The following is a 27,822-nucleotide window of genomic DNA, read 5'->3' as shown; positions in this document are numbered from 1 at the left end:
AAAACATAAAGGTCCTTATTGAAAATCACCAACATGGGATGCACCGAGAAACTTTTTGGTCTGGATCAATAAAATTCGGGTTACAACTCTAACAATTATTATAACAATTAAGTATAAAGGACGTGTTGTAAAAATGCATGAAAAGTTTAGAAGAATGTATGGACTAAGTTAAACCAAGATATAGAAAGTTAATTGAAATTCTGTACTAGTAATAATTTTGGGGAAAAAAAATCACAAAGCAAGTTAGAAAATGGACAATATTTCGTGTTGATATATAATATACATAGTAGAATAATTTGAGTGTCTGAGCCAAAACTTATAGTAGATGTATGTATAGATATGATGATATACAACTCAATGATAACATTTACTTTTACAATTGTTAGTAATGTGTAATTTAAAACACTTGTAAATACCAAGTGGAACTGTACATGTTCGGTAGCATGAGAGGTCAAAGTGAAAATAAATTTGTATACAAAAAGAAATGGAGCAGTCAAATGTGGCTAGGATTGTGGCTGGTTCCATTAATAGGTTAATGGAGCACTGAACTAAAGAAATGACGTGAATCTCAAAAGATTACTACAAAGTACTACAAATTATATTGATGATGAGATGTAAAATAACGTACGCCAATAACTTTTTTCTTGTTAGAAATGGCTTCAAGAGGTAGAGTAAGGTCGAAAAAGAATTGAAAAAATATAATTAGATAGAAGATCATACCACCCAACCTATAGTCGAAATCCCAACTACACACTCAACCTTTTAATTAGACCTATTACCCCCCTGATCTATTTTTTCCTATATTTATTACCCCCCTAAATGCTGAGCTGGCAAGGAAGGTGAGAACACCCCCTCTAGGCGCGTTGGTTTAGTCCCAACACGTACAAAATTAAAAGTTCAGCCTTCCACGTATATTATACACGGCATTTATTGTTTATTTAATGAAATAAATATGGAAAATTACTCTCTCTCTTCCAACGGTCATCTTCTTCCTCTTTATATGACCCATGTCTTTCTCCACCATTTTTCTTCATGTTCCAACATTCTTTTTTTCTTTCTTTTCTCTTTCTTTAACTTACTTTTTAGCTTTTAATCCCAATTTGTACTTCGATTCTTGAATTTTGTTTTGTAATTTGGTTCAACTATTAATTTAGGGTTTTATTTTGATGAACGATTTTGTTGGAATTCATGAAATGATAAATTTGAAATTGAATAAGCTTTGTATGGATGAATCAGATCCAATGGTCAATGTTTTGTGAGATACAAACATGGTATTTTGGTTGACTTGCAAACTTCATGGTCGAAGTCAAATTCGGGAAGAAGATTTTGGTCTTGCCCCTACTATGGTATATGTATTTTACATTGTATTTTGCTATTAATTTATATTGATAATGTCCTGATTTGTAAAAAAAAATTTAGTCTCAAAGATGTAATTTTTTTCTATGGAGGGACAAAGAAAAAGTGGATCCAAGATCAAATTTTATCATTTCAAGATTGGTGAACAAAATCAATGAGTTGGAAGAAGACTTATGTCTTAAAGATGCCCAAATTGATAACTTAATGCGGGAGAAGAAGCTCAATGAAAGATGGAGACGGTGTAGGTTGGATAGAAAGATATTTTTATGTATTTTGATTTGTGTTGCTACTATGTTCATCAATAACAAATGGACTGAAAGTAGTTGCTAGATATGATCGACGATGGTGTAAAATTTTTACACCTCTCTAAATATATCAGACTATGTTCTATTATGGTGTCTTTTGCGTAGTCTTACTTCAGATGTTTGTTGTGCTGTTGCTATGCTATTGTTTGCACTTGTGCTGCTGGTATGTCAATGTTTGCACTTTTAAAATTGTGTTGTGTTCCTGCTACGTTGTTGTTTACACTTACAAAATTATGTCGTGTATTGTTGCTATGTTATTGTTTACACTTGCAGTGTCTTGTGTTGTTGCTATGTTATTGTTTACAATGACAAATTTGTGTATTGTTAGGCAAAGTCCCGTGCTGCTGCTATGTGTTTACACTGAAATTGTGTAATGACAATATTGTGTTGCCATTATATCAACTTTACAATCATTTAACACAACAATAATGGGTAATGACAACATTAATTCATCAACAAAATATTTCAAGTTCACACAACATCATCATTCATACCAACCATTAGGCACAACATAATCATTCATACCAACCATTAGGCAACATTTATCAACAAAATATATATACAACGCTTTAATTGTTTTTCAACACCAAAATAAAATTATTTTCATGTCAACTGATCTAACTTAAAACAGTGCTTAAAATAATCAAGATCACTACAATTTTCAGGGCATCTTGAACTTTGAAGAAGTATTTTTTTTACTTGGATTATTTGAACTGCTTCCCATATTTTCTTTTCTTTTCTTCTCTTTATTCTCTTGTAGTTTTTTTTTGTTGATATTGCTTCTTTGCCATTCAATTTCAGCTTACTGGTAGAAGTTGGTGTATAACCAATTTTATCAGTTATATCAGCTGATCTTGTTACCCTTGCTTGACCAGTAGAGTAGATCTTACTACTAGGCATTTCAGGCTACAGTGAAGGAAAAAATTTATTCAAAGACTCATACATTAAAGGCTCATATGTACATAAGATACAACACAACTAGATACTTACATTTAGGACTTTGAATCTATTTTTAGCTTAGAACACACCCATTCTCATTACTTTTGACCTTTTCAATGGAGCTGCTTGTTCCCTATCATTACCCCTTCTTCTTTTAGTAGTACCAGCCATTGAGTGCAGAATAGGATGCTGGGAAAACAGTAGGTGCAGAAGGTTTTGGTGTTGCGTTTTTTGGTCTCCCTTTTTTTTTTTTTGTTGTTGACATGCTCTAATGATTTCTTATCTACATCAACATCCAAAAATTCTGTTACTAACCCCCTCTTATAAATTGGTTTCCTTCCACTAAAATATAAGACCCCACCATGGTACCATCTTAGAGTTATCAACGTAAAACCATTCATGTCTTACCTGATGACAATAAAGAATCAAAAAAGACATTGTAGCATAGCAGAAACATTTTGGAAAAAAAAAATAAAATTCACGAACATTCTACATAATTCAACACCAAAATAACAAGATATTAACATGGCCGTGCTATTAAACACTATTGATTTTTAAATTTTTTCATGTTAACAACAAATCAGAGAAAAGTCCTAATTTCTATAAACCAACTTAAACAATCAACCAAAATCATAATTTCGAGGTTTAGCATAAAACCCTAATTAATTTTAACTCAATTTTGAGAAAAATCACTCAAACTAACAACATATTAACACGCACGTCCTATTAAGCACAACTAAAATTTTAAGTTTTCATATTAGGAGAAAAACCCTAATTTCTAATAAACCCACTTAAACACTCAACAAATCATGTACTTACGAACGGATTATGCTATTAATCGAACACTTAGACAACGTCATAACAGAAAGAGTCAGTTAATTTCACTCAATTAATTTATAAAATTAGAAATTACCTAAAAACCCTAATTCAATTTTTTCAATTTAGGAAAAAAAACACACCTTGATACAACAACAAGATGATTGTTTGAAAATCAACAACCAAAATGTTTTGATTAGAACAAAAATCACCCAAAAAAACTGATGAAATCACGGTTTAGAAAGTAGAGAATAGAGGAGAGAGGAAGATGAAAGGTTTAGAGAGAAAGAGAGGAGAGAGGAAATGATTGAAAAAATAAAAGAGATATTTTGTTTTGTTTAGGCGCGGGCCAGGCGGGCCAAGCGCGTGAAATGCATGAAAGTCTTTTTACTTGGTTTATGTTGCCAGCTCAGCATTTAGAGGGTTAATAAATATAGGAAAAAATAGATCAGGGGGGTAATAGGTCTAATCGAAAGGTTGAGTGTGTAGTTGAGATTTCGACTATAGGTTGGGGGGTATTTGATCATTTTCTCTATTATAATTTTAATTTTAGATAAGTACGAAAAACATAGATTATGTCAGAAGGCCAGTACATAGTTACGTGTTGTTTCAGTTGAGCTTCCATACTATATCGTAGTAGTACTTTCATAGTTTCTTATTCTTCAATTTCTGTTGCTATCTCTTGTTTCTTGTACCTCAATTATAGTAATATTATTTTAATATAGTTACAATTTTTTTTTCACTCTTTGTCAACTTTCTGTATATTTAGTTGTTGGTGGAGCCGAAATTTGGTGAAGGATGTGCAAAATTAAATCCGCACTCATAATTAGCTATTATTTAATCTTTGTACACTATATAGTTTTTCAACAAAGAATGAGCACCGGACTATCTTTTATGTACCTAATATAAGGTGGCTCCTCCATGCCCTTAATATTTTGTTATGGTTTCTTGACTTTCACTATTTCTTTTTCTGAACTGTTTTTAAAAAAATTTCTTAAGTTAAGGGTCTATCCAAAATAACTTTTCTACCCGTTTCTACCTTTCAAGGTAGAGTAAGGTCTACATACACTATTCCTTTTCTCAGACTATTTTAATACGCTTTTTCTTTTGTTATCAGGCTTATTAAAATGAAAATGTTCTCTAATAAAAAAAATATAATTCCCAAATCTTAAAACCACAGCCTCTAATTAAAAAAAAAAAAAAAGAGGCAGCCTGATGCACTAAAGCTATCGCTATGCGCGGTGTTCGGGGAAGGGCCCCACCACAAGAGTTTATTATACGCAGCCTTATCTTATATTTCTATCAGAGGCTATTTCCAAGACTTAAACAGTAACCTCCTGTTCACATGCCAACAATTATATCCAATATCCAATATCGTACAACATTCACATAATCATCTTCACATTGTGCGGTAAACAGACAAATTATTGAATAGTGATTGTCTCATTCATGTGAAATTTGTCTTGGATACGCAATATGATAACATCCAAATTCTATAGTACATTCTCCATCTCATTTTACAGCCACAATAGAAGTTTTGTGAGTTGATAAAAAAAAAAAATTTAACCTAAATTTTTTGTCTAACTGATAATTTTTGTAATTTATAGTACTTTTTGCATGATTATAAATATATAATTTATTTTGAAAAACTTAAAGCGTCTATGTCCAAATTTATGTTCGATGTTTAAATAGTTAAATCTCAAAATTTTAATTGTCACTTAAACAGAGATAGAGGGGTAGTATTAATTCCTGATAGAGGGGTAGTATTAATTCCTGTAAATGTGAACACGATGTTCTTTGATCTTTATTGCTGAACATGCAAAGCAATTTGGCAAGTTACTTCTGGTTAAGACTTATGACTTGTCACTTGTTAGTCTTATAAGATGTTTTGTTTTATATGTACTTTTCATGTGTGAAAACTCATCCAACGTACAAGAATGAGTAAGAGAAGTTCAATTTTTCAAGACATTATAGACGAAAAAAGAAGTAAGTTTTGTCTCTTTTATCCTTACTTTTTGTTCTCGCGTGTTAAGCTTGATGTTGAAAAGTGACCTTAGTTAATGTTCATATTATATTAGTTAACAAGTTAACATCTAAGCTTCTTGGATCTTGGTACTGAAACTGCGTATCTAAATAATAGTTATATGAATTTTAGAGAGTAACTTGTAAAGTTGTGATCAGAAGGTCACAAGTTCAAGATGTGGAAATTGGCCATTGCCGAAATATAAGGCGAAATTGTGTATAATAGACCCTTGTAATCTGATCCTTCCGTGTATCTCCCGCATAGCAAGAGCTTTAATATACCAAATTGTCCTTTTTAATTTTACGGAGTAATATTAATCTTCATTAAAACTGATCAACTCAACTCAACCGGAGAATCTTTAGAATTCCTATTGATTAGTTTCCATTTAGTCTCTATTAATCGTCAAATCAAATGTCAATAACTCATTATCTTTTCCTTAAAAGAACGGATACTTCTAATTTTGGAATATATACATTTTGTGGTAATTGCATTGCGTATTGTCTCTAGCCAAATTATTGAACAAACATTGATGAAAGGAATTGCCAAAGGATCAGAAGAATGCTGATATAACAATTTTCAACAATCATAGGGACAAAAAGGTAGAAATTAATAGGGAATTTCTTACGATGTTACTGTGTACCGTTCAAGAATTATATGTGTTAATTAGAAAGTAATATAATACGAAGAAAAATTAGTAACACATCAGTAAAGTGGCAAGTTATCACCTTAGCTTTCATGGACATTTAGCAATTTGAATACTTGGACTTGGAGTGTATAATATTCACATGATCATAGGCGGATTTAGGATTTGAGAGTAATAGGGACATTAGTGGCATGTGGCTACAAAAATATTGGATTTTTCTTTTTGTGCGAATGCTGGAGTGAGAATCAAACTCAAGTTTATGCATTAAAGGACCATTTTTGCATCTTCAATCAATTAGTGTGTTATCCGACCTTTCTGAATAAAGGTTTCAATCAAAATATATATATCTCGTAATCACAATATATTTACATGTATACATATAATTTTTTTTTGAGATTATCGGTGGCACGTGATCTCCTCCACGAGGAATAGATCTGCCTCTGCATAAAACTCAATAAAATAAAGATTTCTAACCAAAATTTACACTTAGTTTATAGTAATTTTTTTTCTTAAAACTTGTAAATTTGAAATGGTTCAAGAAGAAGAAAAAAAGAGAATATTCCTTACCCTAAGTGAGTGTGAAATGATTGATCAGGCAAAACAAACGATCAAAATCAATCGATTATTGAGGCAGTGATAGTTGAATCCCTTTACAAATTCAAATATATTTATCCTAAAAGACGAAAAGATAAAAGAAAATTCCACCAAGATTTTATCCCAAGTTTATATTTTTATGTGATTACAGTATCAAATGAAAGTCGGCTCGAAATTTTTGACTTTTTTGGGGCGAGGGGTTGGGGGTGGGGTGGGGTGGGGGGGGGTTGAAATAGGATAGTAATTGTTTCATTCAATTAATCCATTGAGATTTTTGTATTATACAACTAGCAAATCATTTCAAAATAAAAACAATCCTAATCTTTATGTTTTTATAAATTTTGCTTTATAATCATTTTATTATTAGTGTGTATAGTGTCCACTAATTATATACTGTGCATTCTTTATAAATTGAATATGTACCTACGACGATTACAATCTATTATAATTAGGCAGACGAATAATTGTAATCAGTTGACTAAAATATTAAATGTGAACACAATTTTTTTTCTTTTTGATTTAAACAATTAATTTATGGTGCAGGTGAGAAAAAGGAAATAAAAACCATTTGGCAAGTTGTTTCTGGCCATGATTTATGAGTTGTCACTTATGATTGTTACTAAGTTGTTTTTATCTTAATGTATTTATTCAAGTGTGAAAATTATTTTCAACATACGAGAATATAATGAGGAATAAGATCAATATATTTGAAACATAATCGATTTTTGTTAATCTTTTTTTAACCAATTCTTGTTTTGGTAGCATATATTTTAGCTTCTATTGCTTCAGGATTGCTGTGTATTTGAAAAATAAGAAGTTGGTAAACTAAGCTGCAAAGTTGGTACTTATTTAGTGAATTGAGTACTTAATAATAGTAACAATTTAGTCATAAAATGCAACGAACCCGAATCTTCAATATAAATATCAAGTATTATATAAGGACTGATAAATCAAATTACATCAACAACATTTAAATATTTTGACTAATAAAAACGAGGAAGAATGTGGCGTAGTAGATGAATTGTTTCTTCCTTAATTAAATATTTTGATTATAAATTTTAAGTATGACAAAATTCTTAATAGAAAATGCTATTCCAAAATAAGGGGACATGAATTCAAATTAATTAAATTTCAATATATACAACTACCTAGAAGGCTAGAACCGAATGTGAACTCAAAAATAGCATAGCAAAGCAAAAGACAAAATCAATCAATTATTGTGGCAATGATATATATAGTTGAAACAACTAAACAATTTCTACGTCTTGCCTGAAAGCTATATATCATTTAGAACTAAATTAGCGGCTGTGAAATTTTAAGTCCCACTACATGTACATACATTATCCCAAAAGATAAAAAGATGAAGAAAATTCCACTCTCCTTAAAAAAAGGGGAAAATTATCTCTAAAACATGACCCAAGGGCCAAGTCTAATTATAATTCTTGAAAAATCGAATTTTGTTTAATCTTCAATATAATCCAGTGTCTTCATATTAGTTTTTGACTCTTCTAATCAGGCATAAATTCAGAATTTGAATATTATAAATTAAAGTTCTACCACAACTCGTTTAATTTTTTGATTTCAAAATTTAAATGTTTTTGTACCTATTATACTTTTCTGAAAAAAGAATATATACACACGTAGGACCAAAATACTTCTTGATAGAAGCATTGGCTTTTGAAGATAGTGGAAGGTAGATAATGGAGGATTCAGTGTTGATATTCCATTTGATTGATCTTGCATGTTGTCACAGTACCTAATCTAATTTGGAATTAACTTGATTGATATCTAGTTATTTTAACTTTTTAACTAAAATGTTTTTCCTTATCACACATTTGAGAACATCCAGCATATTAACTATTTTGATTTGCTACAGTTATTGTATTATTTTTTTCTTTATTATTTTTAATATTACCGTTTTGCTACTCTATATTTATTTTACATATTTGTTTTATGTGTTTTGCTTGAGGAGAGGGTATTGAAAACAAATTTACTACTTTCCAAAATAGTTATATTTTTTTTTCTTTTTAAAATAGTTATAATTAAAACCGCCTATAAATTATTTTTTTTTTCAAATTTCACTTATAAAATTACGCTGAATATGTTATTGTTACGACAACATATTGACTACTTCCAACCAAGATAATCGAGATCTTTGATACTATTATTTCCATAAAGTGACAAAGTTTTAATTTGGTTCAACTTATTTGAAAGTTGTATGTCAAGTTAACCAAAATATGCTAGGTTGTTACGGCGGTTTGGTACATGGATAAGGATAGTAATCAAGAAATAAATTTGAAATTAATCTTATCATATGTTGATTGATTTAAAATATTATTTAATATTAAAATTATTTATCTCATTATTTTTATTAAAATAAAAAAATTAAATATTTCATATAAATAGTGAAATAACTTAATTTCATGGGATATACCAATTTCTAGGATATACCTCTCTTTCTCATCCCGCCAGATGTGAATAAAAGAAGAAAGAAGCAAGTTAGGTGGGTAATGGGTGGGGAAGATTTACTTATGATTTTATTTTAAAAAATGAAACAAAATATCTGCCAAACTAGACAAGATATAATTTAGCCCAAAAAAGTGAAGTATAGTTACCGCAGGCTTACTGTTATGAAATATAAAAGAAGTACAAGTAAGAACAAGAACAAAAAGATAGTAATTTTTATTTCTCTTTAAGGATGATTTATAATGAAGGAAACTTTTCTATTTATAAAAAAAATTTACTTCTAGTTTCTGATTAAAAGACATATACTATAAACCTGATAGATATCAACAAGATTTTGATAGATCTTGATAGATCTTATCTATATTCTTGATAGACATTCACTGTAATGTAAATACATTCATAACACTCCCTTGAATGTCTAATGGATAGATAATGTGCCTCATTAAAATCTTACTAGAAAAAAACTCAGTGGGATAAAAAATCTAGTGAAGGTAAAAGAGTACACATCTCTAACAATACGTATATAGGCTTCCTCATTAAAAACCTTACAAGGAAAACCCAGTGGGACAAAACCTTGAAAGGGAAAAATAGTACAACGTGTATTTGAACCCCCTAATGAGAACATCCTTAAACCTTTGCATCCCGATCTTGTGCACCATCTTCTTGAAAGTTTCAATTGGAGGAAACTTGGTGAAAATCAGCCACATTATCACTTGAACGAATCTGTTGCACGTTAATATCACCATTCTTTTGTAGCTCATGTATGTAGAAAAACTTTGATGAACTGTGCTTCGTACTATCTCCTTTTATGAATCCTCCCTTAAGATGTACTATGCATGCTGGATTATCTCTTTATAAAATTGTGGGTACATTGTCACATTTCAAACCACATTTTTCTCGAATGAGATGTATTGTGAATCTCAAACCATACACATTCTCGGCTAGCTTCATAAATAGCTATTATCTCATCATGGTTCAATGAAGTGGCTAGATAGACTGCTTTATATATCTCCATGATATGACAATGTTCCCACATCTGAACACATTACATGTTTGAGATTGAGATTTATACGGGTCAAATGAGTACCCAACATCAGCATGACTAATAAGATCGGCACTGCAATCTTTAGAATAAAATAAACTCATGTATTTTATTCCATTTTGATGTCTCCTCGTAGGAGCAAAAATATACCCTACTTAACAAATTGACTGAAAAAGCTATATCAGGCCTTGTAGTATTTGCAAGATACATTAGTGCACCACTTGCACTAAGATATGGTACTTCATAACCAATCCAATTCAGTATATTTCTTATTTCAGCAACTAATCTATTGCTTTTGAAAACTCTCCAAGAGTTTCAATAATTTTCAAGCTATAAGCTTATACAATATAAGGATTATAAATAAGTTTTCCAGAAACTTTTATGTGCTTCAAACATTTTGAATCTTTAAAAGTTTTCATGTAAATTTTGTCAAGTGTTAATATTCAACATTTCATGATGACATCTTCAAGTGTTTGGATTGCGAATCAAATAAGTTTTATGCTTACCAAGATTCATCCTTTCATATCACTTGATAAATATTTCTACGTCAGCATGCTTAAATTAACGTAGAATTCAGATCCATGTAATCCTTCATAATATTACGCCAATATTGTATCAAAGATATTAATGATATATCATTTCGTATCAATTCACAATGCGACATAACATTTTGAGATCTCATCGCTTCATTATTTTCAAGTACCTGAACATATCATAAGGTTTCATAAAGTGTTATGTCGTAGGTTCTTCAAGAGCACATTGCCTTCTTATTATGATTATTTGCTCCTGATTTTTCAAGGATTATGTCATTTGAAACCGATTGGTCTACCATGCTTCATGTATGCGTAGACTTTGTCCTTTAAGGACAAAATAGGAGCACTTGCAACTTAAATATAAGATGCATTCGGCATTTGACTAGAATTATCTTTTGACTGAGGATCTGATGATAATTCCTAACATATTTCTTAGCTACTTATAATCTCCCCCTTATGTTAGGAAAACTAACATACATCCTCTTTTTTCTTTGAGGAATCCATCTTTGTGCATCATGGTATATTCATTAATAGTATACCGCACATTAACTATTAGATGGACAACGTGTGATTCCTGACTTAGAGCCAACTTTGCGGGAAATTTAATCATAATTTATTGGTTTGATGCATACAAGTACCTTTGTATATAATATTTCAAACCAATACATGATGCTTTTGTTCTTAATGGTTTAACTATTTATTGAAGACATTCAATGCTAAACCATGATCATCAAGATGAATTGTCTTGATTGCACAATCTAAAAGTTACGCTCTTAACTCAATTTTATTGAGCAAGCAACTTTATGAATGTCAAACCGCAGGTTGACAATAAACGCACATGTTATCATCTTATTGATGCATCTTTTCAACATATCACATGGTAGGTGAACGGGCCCTTATTCACCTTTTATATTTTTTTAGATTTTAAGGGTTCCAATCCCAATATTAGTTGGTCCAACCAACTTATCATGAGAACAAGCAACATTAAAGTTCATGAAGAATTTTCAAATTCTTTAATATATGTTCAATACTCAGTATGCACATCTTTGGGATGTCAATTGTTCATATGCACATATTTGGGATGTTGATCGTTCATGTCAATTTATGAACTTTTATTCTAGTAAACTCCAAGTTTACATTACATGTGCTTTTGCGTTAGTAAATTTGAGATTTACTATGACATGAGTAGATTTACTACTTCAGAAGTAGATTTCAAAATAACTCTTCTCATTTATTCTCCCTCATTCGGAGGTGAGTTGTGATACCGTCAATTCTCAGTTATTCTTCCTCATTCGGAGGTGAGTTGTAATACCATCACAATCAATTCTCAATTATTCTTCCTCATTCAGAGGTACATTGTGATGTCTTCACAACAAAAAATACGTTCGAGTATATATACAGTCACATTCACCTCAGGGTATAGATCTGTATTTATAACAATTGAAATTCTCATTTCCAGGAATAGAATATAATCATGCTTTAAGCGTATCAAATTATGATAGCTACTACAAAATAAAATTGAGGCATACATATGATTTATTGCCACCACATTTAATTTAAGGAATGAAGCATATTAATGGGACATGTTTCAGTAAATACCCATTATTTTGCCTTACCCATCATAATATTATTGAGATTCAAACTCAACTTCTTATCCATTTAAAGACGTCTTAGGCATAAATCAATTACAGTAGCCATCATTATATCATCACTATGGTGTATTGAGATTCAAACTCAATATCTTATCCATATAAAGGCGTCTTAGGCATAAATCGACGGGACAAGTTTAACAAATTTTCATAAAAAAAAAAATTATTTTTCATGAATATATAGTAAATATTGAACCACTTCGTATATTTACTTCTAAACCTTCTCCGCGCCACTGCCTGTATGATATACTAAGGACAACTTGAATTAACTTAGTACCTTAAGAAACTTTATATATTTGGAATACACGAAAAGCAAAAAATATAATATACTTTACCTGTAGCCTTGATCAAATCTGAACCTAAAGATTAGGCAAGGTAAATCTTATTTATTGAAAGAATATTCATTCTCTGCTTTTGTCGATTTTTGGAATCAAAACATATATATAGAACAAAAGTTTGAAGTGTGCAACAATATATTCAATGATCAAATTTAAATAGGAGAATAATTTCTTATCGTGATATTCAATAATATTTCTGCGTGATTAAAAAATTTAAATACTTATAGCGGCTGGAAGTGAGTTTTATGCAACTCATTCTATTGATGAAGTATTTAGGTCCTTGACATGTAATTGACGTGTAACATAGGTGTTAGAGTTATGACCCGAATTTTGGTTGATGGACCTTTATATTTTTGGATCTAGGATCTATTTGTACGCACGTAATATATAAGTGCGATTTAGTGGGTTATTTCATTATTCAAAAAATTCAGCCTTCTCCACATTGTACTCTCTTTCCATTATAGTGAAACCTCCTCTGCCTCTACTCGTGGTTTTTCTGCAAGGATTTTCACGTAAATCTATGTGTTGTTCTTGTTTTCTTTTACTTGTGATTTGCTTATTCTGTCTGAATTCTAACAAACTGGTATCAGATCTTGGTTAATTATTTTTTTGGGGATGACAACCATGAAGTATGATATTCCACTGTTGAATCGCAACACCAAATTTTCGTAATGACAGGTTAAGATGTGGGATGTGCTTACGCAGATAGATTTAAATGATGCTTTATTAGGGTTTGATAATATGCCTTTATCGTGGACGGACGAGGATAAACGACGTAAGAATCAAAAGGCTCTATCTCAGATCCACCTTCATTTATCTAATCAGATTCTACAAGATGTTTTGAAGGAGACCACTGCCGTTGCATAGTGGTTGAAACTGGAATCTTTATGCATGAAGAAAATCCTAACAAGTAAGTTGCATCTCGAACAACGACTTTATTCCCATCGTATGCTTGAGGGTGCGTCTTTGGAAGATCACCTATCTGTCTTTAAAGAAATCATCTATAATTTTGAGACTCTGGAGGTTAAGTACGATGAGGAAGATTTAGGATTGATTTTGTTATGTTCGCTGCCTGCATCATACACGACCTTTAGGGATACGATTTTATATAGTCGTGATACCCTGACGATTGATTAAGTCTATGATGCATTGTTCTCTAAGGAGAAGATGAAGCATCTTGTGAATGTGTCAGAGACTCAAGAAGATGGTCTCATTATTTGAGGAGGAAGGACTCGTGAGAGGAATTCTGGGGGTGATGATAGGAATAGGTCGAAATCCAGAAATAAAAACATAACCTGTAATTACTACAAAAAGAAGGGCCATATCAAATCTGAGTATTGAAAGTTACAGAATAGAGAGAAAAAAGAAGCTCCAAAACCAAAGGGAAACCAATCAAAGATGTTTGGTGAAGCCAGTTTTATTGAAGATGGAGGTAGTGAAGAAGAACTCTTAGTAGTTTTTGATGGTAACTCTAAACCCTGTGAAGATTGGATTCTTGATTCAGCTTGTACGTTTCATATGTGTCGTAATCAGGATTGGTTTACACTATATGAAACAGTCTCTAAAGGTGTTGTGTTTATGGAAAATAACACACCTTGTAAGATAGATGGTATTGGAATAATCAGGATCAAGATCTTTGATGGGGTTGTGAGGACACTTGGTGAGTGCGGTATGTACCAGACCTGAAGAGAAATCTTATTTCCTTGAGTACCCTTGATTCGAACAGTTATAGGTACATTGGTGAAGGTGGAGTCCTGAAGGTTGCTAAAGGTGCTCTTGTTATGATGAAGGGACAGATAAAGTATGCAAATTTATATGTCCTGGAAGGCTCTACTGTTACAGGTGATGCAACCATTTCTACCTCCTATCTATCAGAAAGTGACGTTGCTAAACTTTAGCATATGCGTCTGGGGCATATGAGTGAAAACGGGATGATTGAATTAAGAAGCAGACGACTTCTTGATGGGAAACGTATTACCAAATTGGAGTTCTATGAGCACTGTATTTTCTAGAAACAGAAGTGAGTCAGATTCACTAAAGGTATCCACTCAACTAAGGTCACACTTGATTACATTCATTTTGATCTTTGGGGTGCTGCTAGAGTACCTTCTAGAGGAGACGCTAGTTACTTGTTGACTATTATTGATGACTATTCCAGAAAAGTTTGGGTGTTCTTTCTGAATCAAAAGAATGATGTGTTTTCTACTTTCAAGGAGTGGAAGACTATGATTGAAAAGCAGACAGGGAACCAAGTAAAATTCCTTCGGACCGATAACGGTTTAGAGTTCTATTTTAATGACTTTAATGCTTTGTGCAAGTTAAAAGAAATTGTGAGGCACTTGACAGTTCGTCAACTCCGCAACAGAATGGTGTGTCCGAATGAATGAATAGGACTATAATGGAGAAGGTGCGTTGTATGCTCTCTAATGCTGGTTTACACAAGTCTTTTTTGGGCTGAAGCTGCTTCCACAGCTTGTCTTCTTATTAATCTCTCTCCCTCAGTCGTGATTGATAAAAAGACTCTACAAGAGGTATGGTCTGGTACTCCTGCTAGTTATTTAGATTTGAGGATATTTAGATGTCCTGCGTATGCTCATATTGATAATGGAAAGTTGGAACCTAGATCTGTCAAGTGCTTATTTATGGGTTATAAGCCTGGTGTTAAAGGTTATAAGCTTTGGTGTCCAAAAAGCAGAAAGGTTATAGTTAGCAGGGATGTTGTATTTAATGAAACTGCTATGCTTCGGGCTCCCTACGAATCTAATGTTTTGGCCCCAGATGAGCTTAGTGACATGAATCAGCAAAAGTCAGGCACCCATGTTGAACTACTGATTGGAGCAGAGTCTACACTAGTGCCTACTTCTCAATCTAGCCCGGAGATACAGAGTGGTACTATTTGTTCTTCATCACTAGTGATGCCACAATATTCTATTGCTAAAAACAGGCCTAGAAGAGATATTAGACCTCCTCAGAAGTATGCTAAAGTTGATTGGTTGTTTATGCATTAAGTGTACTAGAAGGTATTAATTCCAGTGAAAATCATTCTTCTTACTCAGAGGCAGTTAGTTGTGATGATTTCGGCCGATGAATGATTACTATGCAGGAGGAGATGGAATCACTTCATAAGAATGACACATGGGATTTGGTGAGATTTCCTAAAGATAAGAAAGTTGTCCATTGCAAGTGGGTATTCAAAGAGAAAGAAGGAACATCGGGAGTTGAAGATGCTAGGTACAAAGCAAGACTAGTTGCTAAAGATTACAGTCAGGTTTCAGGTAATGACTTCAAAAATGTGTTTTCTCCAGTTGTAAAGCATAGTTCGATTCGAGCATTGCATGGTATTGTAGCCATACATAATCTTGAGATTGATCATTTGGATATCAAAACTGTATTCTTACATGGAAAACTTGAGGAGAACATCTATACACATCAACCAGAGAGTTTTGTAGTCTCAAGAAAGGAGGACTATGTATGCTTGTTGAAAAAGTCTCTTTATGGATTAAAACAGTTACCCAGGCAGTGATATAAGAGGTTTGACTCTTTTATGAACTCTCATATATTTCAGAGGAGCAGCTATGATAGTTGTGTTTTCTTCAAGGAGGTAAGTTATGGTTCATTCGTGTATCTTCTCTTGTATGTTGATGATATGTTGATTGTAGCAAAGGATATGACAGAGATAAGAAAATTCAAAGCCCGACTCAGTAAGGAGTTTGAGATAAAGGATCTAGGAGCAGCAGGGATATGAGAGAGATAATATGCAAAATGCCAAACCTGTAAGTACTCCATTGGCAGCTCACTTTAAACTCTCGACCACTTTATCTCCAAAAATAGATGATGAGCGTGACTATATGTCTCAAATTTTATACTCTAGTGCCGTCGGGTCTCTTATGTATGCGATGGTGTGTTCCCGAGCAGATTTATCTTATGTCATCAGTGCCGTTAGCAGATACATGGAAAGTCCTGACAAAGGATATTAGAAAATAGTTCAGTGAATTTTCAGATACTTGTATGGATTTACTGATGTTTATTTGCAGTTTGGGAAAAATAGATGTGGAGTAATCAGGTATGTTGATTCTGATTTTGCAGGAGATTGTGATAAAAAAAAGCCCCTTACAGGCTATGTTTCATCATTGGTTGTTGTGCTATTAGTTGAAAAGTTACCTTACAGACCACGGTTGCTTTGTTAACTAGTGAGGCAGAGTACATGACTATTACAGAGGCTTTCAAGGAAACTATTTGGTTGAAAGGTCCGTTTGGTTAACTTAGCAAAGATTTACAGATTACTACAGTCTTTTTTGACAGTCAGAGTGTTGTCTTCCTTACGAAAGATCAGATGTTTCACGAGAGGACAAAGTACATCGATGTTTAGTATCATTTTGTGCGTAAAATTATTGCTCGTGCTGATATTGTGGTGAGCAAGAATAGTACTCATGATAATTCCGCTGATATGATAACCAAGACACTACCAAGTGCCAAGTTTGAGCATTGCTTGGACTTGGTTAGTGTTAGATGTTAAGATGTGCTCTTAGAGGCTTTTGTGGAAGAGGTGGAGAGTTTGTCTTGAAATGAATTTGAGTTCTGATTAGAATTCGTGTCAAGGTGGAGATTGTTAGAGTTGTGACCCGAGTTTTAGTTGATGGACCTTTATGCTTTTGGGACTAGGACGTATTTGTATGCACGTAATATATAAGTACGATTTAGTGGGTTATTATTCAGAAAATTCAGCCTTCTCCACATTGTACTCTCTTTCCATATTATAAAACCTCCTCTGCCTCTTCCCGTGGTTTGTTTATTCTGTCTGAATCCTAACAATAGGAAATTAAGTTACCTGAATGTGAAAAAGCCTACTTTGGCAGAACTTAACATGATATTCCTTTACCTCACAAAAGATTGGGAACGTGTTATGACAATTTCTTTGGCACGGTGTATATCTTGACCTAAATTCAAGCATATCAAGCATACCATCTCCTAAACTTAAAAAATTAGAGACTCTCGTGCTGATAACGTGTTATGAAATATAAAGAAAGTACAAGAAAATATAAAGCAAGAACAATAACAAATAGAAAGAATAGAGAGTAATTCTTATTTCTCTTGAGAGATTATTCACAATAAAGGAAGCCCTTCTATTTATCGAGGAAATTTACTCCTAGTTTCTGACTAAAAGACAGACACTTTAAATCCTGATAGATATCAACTAGATTTTGATAGATCTTATTAGATCTTATCTATATTCTTGATAGACATTCACTATAATGTCAATACATTCATAACGCTTACAAATTTTTAAGCCTTAAACTAAGTAAATATTATTATCATTATCATACATATAATTTTAATCTTTTATTTATGTATTAATAGCTAATATTTTGTTTTATATCTCATCTATTTAGTATAATTCTTTTATCAATTTTTCTTTATGATTAGAGCTAATTAACCACATTTAACTAATTATTTCTCCCTATTTACTCAATTAGTTAAGTTCATCAGATATATAAATCAAACTACTCTTGTTTATGATTGTTTTATTTTCATTTCGAAAAAGGGCCTAAAATGCCCTTCAACTATGTAAAATGGTGCAAAAGCGCCCCCCCTCCGGTCTATTTATTGGGCCTAAAATACTCTTTTAGTTTACCTATTAGGTCTAAAATGCCCTTCCCACCTATCTATTGAGCCTAAAATGCCCTCCCCGTATACTTATTGGGTCTATTTTGTTCTTTTATTTAGGTAAATTATATAAAAAGACCATCCTTAAAACTTAATTACATAAATAATAATACTTTTTCAATATCACAAAAACAAAAGTTTTTTCTTACATATATAGCCATTTAAAAAAATAGAAAAGATAATTATAATTTTCAATTTAATGTTATAACTAATTATCAATTCACCTTAATTTAAGAAATATATTTTCAATCTTCAAATTAAAAGTGAAAAAAATATTCCTCGTTTTCAAATCACTCTCTCTCTTATATTCAAAATTTAAATATTTTTAAATAAACTAAGTATTTCATTATCTGCTCGTGTATGTTTTGTTTTGTTTTCATGTATGTTATCATTTAGTATTATCTCATTGTCGTGTATTTTTAATTTTAATTTAATAGGTTAACCATATTTTTTTATGGATAAATATTTATGGAATAAAAATCATTATGTTGGAAGTACAGATACACCATGTATTTTTGTTGTATAAATATAATTTATGTCAAAGTCCAATTATTATTATATTTTTGACATAATTTATGGGATAAATATTCATGGTATATCTCATTATGCCGGAAGTTACTTTTCTTGTTACAAAATTATTTATTAAATATAAATATATACGTCAAGTATTACATGGTATAAAGTTTTTATATATAAAATATACCATGTATGTTCATGGTATAAATATAATTTATGTGCTATGAATATAATTTGTATGGTATAAATATATCATATATTTTTATGATATAGATATAATTTGTATAATATATAAATATACCATGAATTTTTATGGTATAAATATGCCATATATTTTTATGGAGGCATCGTGAAAGCAAGCAATAAAAATAAAAAACATAAAATTTTGATATAGTATATAAAAAATGAATGAACAAGGCTTCCATAAAAATAGACAATAAATAAGAAATATGAAAATTTAATATATAACTAGTGAACAGGTACGCGTTTCGCGCAATAATTAATCCCTTATATTTATAGAATGATAAAATTCTAAAAAGCCGTCTTTTCATTTAAGGATGAGTTATCGAGAAACAAAAATAATGCATAAATTTCATGGGTGGTCATCCAACTTTATATTTTCTACCCAAAAGTCACTTTTCTTTGTTTTGTTACACAAAAGTCATTTAACTTTATCGCATCTTTCGTAAAAGTTATTTTGATATAATTTGGTTAAAACCCTACCTAAAATGTGAGATGAAACTAGAAAAAAAATTTTCTTGTGTTTGAGGATAGGTTCAAAATGACCCCTTAAATATACTTTAATTTTGAGAAGTTTTGGTGCTTTAAGCTTACTATATGTGAGTACATTTGATTTTCTTCAAATGCTTAACAAACTCTAATTGTTAACTTTTAAAAAAAAAAAAAAGAATTTAATATTGAGTCACATTTAGAGGTTTATTATCTGTAATTTTTTTAATTTATTGCAGAATTTGGTATAGCTTTCTAGATTAATTTATTTATTTTTAGAATAATTTCGTAGACCCCTTCACAAATTTCATTTTTGAAAGTTGATCTCTCATGTTACATATGATACCACACTTACTTTGATTGTTTTGATTTCTTTATAACAATTCTTTTAATATATTTATGACTATACAAAACTGTATCTATACTTGAAATTAATTCTTTTATGAAATAATTGAAACATCGAGGAGTGAAATACTTTTGTAAATTTTTAAAATTTTCATTACGCCATCATTATTAAATTTCAACATATCTTTCAGCTCCGTCACCAGCCTCTCTAAAATATCTATCATCCATTTTTTTTTTTATAATAAGTAATATTATTTTATTTTTATTTATTTTACTAACTCTATTTACTATAAGTTATTCAATTTGCTTTGCATAGTCAATGTATTGAGAATAAAATTCATAGAAATTATTACAAAATAATTTGAAAATTATATCTACTTATTTAATAGTATACTGATAGTATGAACAAAATAATATGTAGCAAAAGTAAAAAAAAAAATCTATAAATTAATCAAACAAAATAGTATATCAATAAAAGGGTAAGTAAATGAAAATGTAATTATTGCACATTTATGATAAATAGATTTTAATTTATTTATTTTTTATTTTATCCTTTTTTCAATAGTGTTAATTTAGTAGGTAGAGTTTGCCAAACCTCTGAAAATAAAATAATTCACTTTTATTAGCAATATAGTAGATCAAAACTTCCCAAAAGTATATTTGAGGGGTCATTTTGAACCTACCCTCAAACACAAGGAATTTTTTTTAATTTTATCTTACATTTAGGTAGGGTTTTAATCAAATTTATCAAAATGTCTTCTGTGAAAGATGAAACAAAGTTAAATGACTTTTGTGTAACAAAACAAAGAAATGTGACTTTTGGGTAAAAAAATACAAAGTTGGATAATCACTCATGAATTACTCATGATCTCTAACATCTCATTAGTCATTTATATTGAAATATCTTGTATAAATATTATTCAATTATTATAAATAAGAATATTTATTAATAATTGTAATTAGAGATAATCATTACTTCTATCGTCAGACACATACAGAGTGTCTCTCTCTCTCACACACATATTACTTATATTCAAAAAAATTTGAGATATTTAAAATGAGGTAAACAAAAAAATAAAATTTAAAATAAGATAGTTTGTCATGTGACCTTATGGTCTATCATATTAATTTTTATTTTTTGTCTCTGTAATTATTTTTTAGAATTCTATCAGCCGTAAATTAATTATTTTTTTTTTATTTGAGAAGAAAAAAAAATAAAAATAAACAAAAAAAATTTTTAAAAGACCCCCCCCCCCCCCCCCCCCCCCCCCTCTTTTGGCCGTTAAATCTGTGATGGGTGCATAATTTTGTAAGTTTGGAGATTTATTGTACATGGGCATTTTTCATATGACATAATTGCTACCTCGAATTAATTGAGGTGAGACTCTTAAAAATCATAGTGATTTTTGTAACTACGTAATGTAATTCATATCATATAAAAAATGAAGTTGAAAAATGAGAAGAAGAGAAGAAATATATTTTATTTGGAGAATTTAGTAGCTCAATTGATTGACTAAATGTACTTAGTGAGTATTTCATTTCCCACCTTATCATCATTTTCTCATCTTTCCCCACACTCATGTTTTTACTAAAAAAATAAAAATAAAAGAAAATAATTCGTAATTCTAAAATACATTATCGTTTTAAAAGATACAAACAATATGAATCTAATAGTAAAAACTCCTATAACATCTATATCATTTATGACACAAAACAATACTTAGCTTTATGACACAATAATATATAGCTTTATGACACAAAACAAATAAAACAATCAATCATCACACATAACATTTTTACACAAATTAAGAGGATAGTTGTATTACTTAATTGAATAACAATTAAAGAAAACTTATAAATCTATAGAACTTCAACAATAATATTTGAGATGTAAATGGATTACAAAATTATTTTTTTGCGACATAAAAATATGAAAAAGTATATTACTTTGTCTGGCGAAAACTCATAATCTCATCATGCATTTATGCAATTGTCAGCTTCTGTAATATACAAACTGAAAGAGAAATGTTCAACAAAGGATTAAAGAACTCAACATAACTTTTAGCTTCTATAATATAGGATACATATGAACAAATTAACACAAATTGATGTAGAAATAAAAAAAATCAGAGCATAAAATTTAAGTTACCCATCTATCAGCAACATAGTATCAATAACCAATTGCTCGCTATCAAGAATACTTAATATTTAATTGGTTCTCTCCTTTCAACAACAACAACAAAAAAAAATGTGTGAAGATGAGAAATTATTCAGTAACTCATCATATGACGTAGTTTAAATATTTGATATTTCTATGGACCATCTATATGTAGTTTGAATTTATATTGATTGGTGAAAGATTAAAAATTAAAAAAAGGTATATTTAAAATTAAAATGTATTTTAATACTCATAATTTTACAATTAATTGTCATTTCGTTGCAAAAGTCTCTTCATCTTTCCTTACACTTATGACAAAGATTATTGGGTGCATTAAAAATCTTAATTCAAAATTAATAATTTAAATAGTGTGAATTTTTTTTCAACATGAAATTAATAATAAAAAATGGAATAAATAATAATAAATCTATGCAATAATAAATGAGGTTATTTTATGTTTATTGCAAAGTGGGCAAATGTGCTACTACGTGAGCTAACTCTATTTTAATTTGGTTTTGTTGCTATTAATGCCAAATATTATATTGGTGACTAAGACAAGAGGTTATTTGAGATTGCTTAATTGATGATTATGAATATGAAATGTTTGAGACTTGACATTATTAATATTAATTAAGAGTAGAATTTATGTAATGAAGATATGAATTAAGAAGATAAGTTTGTAAAATAAAATAATTGAAAGAAATGAGAGAAAATGCCCCAAAAGGGAGAAAATAGATAAATATGAAAGGAGGCTAAAGAGAGGTGCCACATCACCTTCTCGATGTTTCTACTTTATATATACATATTGATTATTTTTCTAAATATTAGAATCTGTTATAAAAGTAAGTATTTTATTATATGCTATATTTGACAATCAACTAATCGACTATGTATATGTAATGATTTTTTAAAAATGGCTATTTATATATTTTTTATTTATCAGATCAATTTAGAATGATGAAAAATTGATATTGTGCACTATTTATTTGATTAATATTAATAAAAATGATTGAAATTTTATATAGTTTAATAAAGATAAGTTGTGGTATTATATAATTTTTTCTTAAATAAAAGGACAAAATAGCCCTAATAGGTAGACGAAAATATCATTTTAGGTCCAATAGGTAGACAAGAAGTGCATGGCCCAATAGGTAGATTGAGGGCATTTTAGCACCATTTCACAAAGTTGGAGGGCATTTTAGGCTCTTTTTCATTTTCATTTATAAGTTAAGCAATGTTAAATAATTTTGAATTATCTATCAAGTCGTTGAAATAAGATCATCATTCATCATATTGAGCTTGTATTAATTTCTTTTTAGTTTTGCCATATACTTCACACACATGTTTAAATATAGGTAATTTTTTTTTAAATTTCTAATTGATATGACATGCACGTGAGATGTCCGAAAAGTACATGTAATGAACAAGATGCATACAAACCGCACACAAATTATAAGGATTTGAATTAGGTAATTTTCTCTTTTGTGTGTTTTGATCATTTTAATTTTTCCTGTAATTGCTACATGTTGGATTTTAGGTTATAGGGATGGTTGTCATGGTTCTCAAGGTCTTTCGGAAGACTTTGAGTGAGTTTGAGGTTATTTTGAGGTTTTAAGAGCCAATAGTTAACCTTGGTCAACATTTCTTGATTTGAATGTCGGATGACAAAACAGACTACATCCAAAGATCCGGCATGTCGATTTTGGGTTGGTAGCATGGTTGATTCAGGTTAGAAACTTTTATTTGTATTTCGATCCCCCATTTGAAAAATAGTGTATTTTGGCCTAAAGAGGTTCTGGGGGTTAATTTATTGTAAACGATCTATTTTGTAAATTTGATTATTTCATTGAATTCAGAATGTGTTTTATGATCAATTTGCACTATTGATTCATGTTCATAGGATTTTGGATAAATCTCGAGGGTCAAAAATAAGTTTTTTTAAGTTGGTGGTGCGATCAACAACCTCTCTTTGTTGTTGAAAACAACCAATTTTGAGATTTCATCCCCTTTTGCTCATTTTCACCATTTTTATCATATTGGGAGCTTGGGATGGAGATTTCTTGCGCATGTTCGTGCGGGTAAGTTCCTAGATCAATTCTAAATCATTTTCTACCAACTTTATCATCTAAATTCTTCTAAATAAAAGATTTCAAAAGAGGATTTTTGGGGGTTTTCCCCCAATTTGAAAATTTGGTATTTCTTTGATTTGGTCTTTCATTCTTACTCGTTTTTACTTGGGTTTTCACCCATAGAGTCCTTTTCACTTGAGGATTATAATTTTCAAATAAGATTTTGTTTTTACACTTTCTGACTTTCGATGATTTTTTGGAGTTTCATCGGTAAAGCTTGAAAATGATATTTTTTTGACTTGAACCTCATTTTTAGTCCCTTTTTGTGAAGGTTGTCTCCCATAGGCTTCTTTAACCTTGGGGAATATGTTTTGAAAATAAAATTTTAGTTTTTTTCTTTCGTTTTTGAACTCATTTTCGAATTCATTTTGGATCCATCCCAGATATGGTCAATATGGATATTGTTAGTTTTCTTTTAATGCATAGATGCTATATTTGAATGTTGTATTTGGTTTTGAGGCCATTAGTGAGGAGAATACTCCGGTTTGAAGCACTTTAGATCAGGATTCCATCATTTCGAGGTGGATTATGACTTAACTTCTTCCATATTGAGTTGAATAGTAATGAATAAGTAAAGCAGGTTATGTGTTGGAAAAATAACTATGACGTTTATATTTTGAGATTATTTTTACTGTTGTATGTCTGTGTAGGGCTTATATTTTGTTGTGATTAGTTTGTGATATCTAATATTGCGTGTTGCCCATATAGGAGATTTATTTAATACCATTGGCCTTATCTATGCATCTAAATATCTTTATTCTAAATATAATGCCTGTGAGCTTATTTTGCTAATATAGTCTTATTTGAGCATTTGGTGGCTTTTATCATGATAAAATACTCAAGTTAGGGTTGATATGATATCAATGATATCTTACATACATACTTATTATGATGGTACCTTATGAGTTGATGAATCATGAATTATGGACACATTGAGTTGATTTCTGGAATCATTTATGTATATATCCATGTTGAATGGATTGGATGTCATCATATTGAGTTTATTGTGAGCATTACATCCTCATTCCATATGTATACATTCATGAGATATTCGTACCACTGAGAAATAGTGTTTTTAAAAGAAAATGAGATACTTTTATGAATACCCTCTCCATGAACTTGAGCCAGAGAGGTGAGATGAGTTGAGATTGAGATTGAGATATAGTATATGGGTTATGAATCCCCTATGGGTCCTACTTAATAGCTGTGAGATCGGTGGATGTATACGAAAAGTCATGTGAAGGCTTTCATCATTCATCCTATTCACATTGCATTGTATTTGCATATGCATCTTGGTTGATTTTTCCTAGTTTTCTTAACTTGTGCTTGGTTTTTATGTACTTTCATCTATATATCTGTGTTGTTTTCATTTCTATGTATTCATCTATTGGAACTATTAGTAGAGACGGTGTGAACTACCATTTTGGGACTTTTTTTCTTGCAAGTGGCATGCTTATAGTATATTTTATTTATCTTATTTCCTACTTTGCTCAGTCTGCCTATGATATCTACTGAATACAAGTGGACCATACTCACCCCTATTGTGTCCTTTTGATACAGATTTGAGTACGAGTATCGAATGTGGTGGCTGATCTCGTATGGATTTTGGAGTTGTGTTCGAGGTACTGGGTGGTCTAAGGTTTTCAGATTGGACTCTGGATCTCCTTATATCTTACGTTATGTCTTTATTTCATTTTCAGAGAGAGACATGTATCTCAGATTCTATTGTGTACTAGATGCTCTTACACTTTGACATATGGAGAATTATGATATTTCTTTTAGACTTTTGTTTTAGTTATGTTTCATATTGGTTTGACTTCTGTCACAACCATAGACTGCCCCTAGTCGTAAAATGATGCTTAGAGCCACAAGTGACCCCAAGCTAAACTATGGCCTGTCAAGCATTAGGATATTGATAATAAATGGTAATGAGATCATTGTTGATACTGTCTGAAATACTTAACAAACTAAAAATTTATCAAACTGTCTGAAAGCCTCTAAATCATAATGAGTTGTTGGGACAAGACCCCAACTAACTCTAGCTAACTGTAAAATGAAATGCTATAATAAGTAACTGATAACTAGTCGTCGAATGATGAGGACCCACCAAATTGCTGCTGAGTGGTATGAAAACGTGCTATGTGCGATCGGGGTACTGAATGTTCAAACCTATATTATGAGACAATATATCGTAAGAAATATGTGATTAGTACTTTGAATGTACTAAGTATGCGATATGGGAAACTAATTGGTATAAAATCAACATGAATGCATGAACATGTAGACTGAAGCATGACTAAGTATAAACAATTACTGGAAAAACTGAATAACTAAATAACTGAATACTCAGTAAGCAAACCTGAACTGAACATAATCTAAAACATGATCTAAGGACTGTGGGAGCTGACAATAACCAACATACTCCAATCTGATAAAATTGGGGCTCAATTTGTAACCTCAGTTGGAAGGGTGCTATAACCTTGCCATGGGTACCAAAACACTGGCTAGCATAGATAAACTAAACTGAGGACCCGAAGGACTAGGGTGTCATGCCTCAACTGACAGGTGACCCCTTATAACCTATGATGACGTCGCAGTTCTGGAACTTAGGGACTTCTATGAAAGGTCTCAGACTAATTGATGGGTGAACCTTCATCTCTGCATTTACTCAGTGCTAAGTACTGCTCTGAACTGCATGACACCAAAAACTGAATAACTCATTATAATTACATTTTGAAAATATCACAAGGGATAATCTGAAATGATCAAGACATGTAAACTGACATATGCATGATTCCCTAGGTATCAGGTGTTTATAACCCACCAGCACAGACTAATTCAACTGAACATGATAATATTAAAAGCTGATCATAATAGGAAATTTCATAGTTCAAGCCAAGATTTAATGATCTATCATAATAAGGAAATTCATAATGTTTGAACATAGAAAATGTTACTCTTATGGGAAAACATGTACTCATAGTATAGTTAAAACAATAAACTGAAGAAATCAAGGGAAACTCATATTTGACCTGGAGCCCAAACTTGAGGAAAGATTTAACTTGAGAATAGAGGAGTGTTTGGGATTCAATGGGTAGAAGGAACCCATTGATGATATCCTATATACCTGAAAGTGAATTGCTTGAAGAACTTCTTGGAACTTGAACTTGAGATGGAAAAACCCTAACTTGGCTTTGAGGGAGGAATAATCACCCCTTTTTGCTAAGTGTTGATGCATTTAGAGTTTAATAGGTGTTAGAGTAATATAATCCCCAATAACTGATCTTAAAATGCCTAAACGACGTGGGTTTGGGGTTAAAAAGGGGGATAAGGACAAAAAACCCTTTTTAAAATGTGTAAAAATTTATGAGAAATAGTCATCACAGCTTGAGTAACGACTCGTTATGTCAGGTCACGAGTCATGGCCTAAATCATGACCTGAGGAGCTCTGCCTCGGGCCTTCACCTCTATGACAATGGCTTTCCTCCCAATGACTCGTTGGTTTTGATAATGGGTTACTAGGAGGAGTCATTATCAAGAACCTGATTTTTTGGTTTCTTTCTGTTGTGATGATGGG

General features: G+C 31.0%; 2 long non-coding RNA genes across 2 annotated transcripts; one reads left to right on the top strand and one right to left on the bottom strand.

The window, feature by feature from the left end:
- The first annotated feature begins 642 nt into the window (after positions 1–642).
- On the top strand, positions 643–1,749 carry LOC107848629. Its single transcript, XR_001668129.2, has 2 exons — positions 643–1,346; positions 1,449–1,749. It is a non-coding gene; the product is annotated as an uncharacterized LOC107848629 (long non-coding RNA).
- Positions 1,750–2,131: 382 nt separating this feature from the next.
- On the bottom strand, positions 2,132–3,103 carry LOC107848628. The gene is made up of 2 exons (XR_007046581.1): positions 2,652–3,103; positions 2,132–2,567 (listed from the first exon to the last, which is right to left on the bottom strand). It is a non-coding gene; the product is annotated as an uncharacterized LOC107848628 (long non-coding RNA).
- Between the last annotated feature and the right edge of the window lie 24,719 nt (positions 3,104–27,822).

Source organism: Capsicum annuum, chromosome 11 (assembly GCF_002878395.1).
Source record: "Capsicum annuum cultivar UCD-10X-F1 chromosome 11, UCD10Xv1.1, whole genome shotgun sequence".
In the NCBI taxonomy this organism is placed as follows: domain Eukaryota; kingdom Viridiplantae; phylum Streptophyta; class Magnoliopsida; order Solanales; family Solanaceae; genus Capsicum; species Capsicum annuum.
Note: the sequence above shows the minus strand (reverse complement) of the source record. Positions and strands in the feature narration are given on the sequence as shown.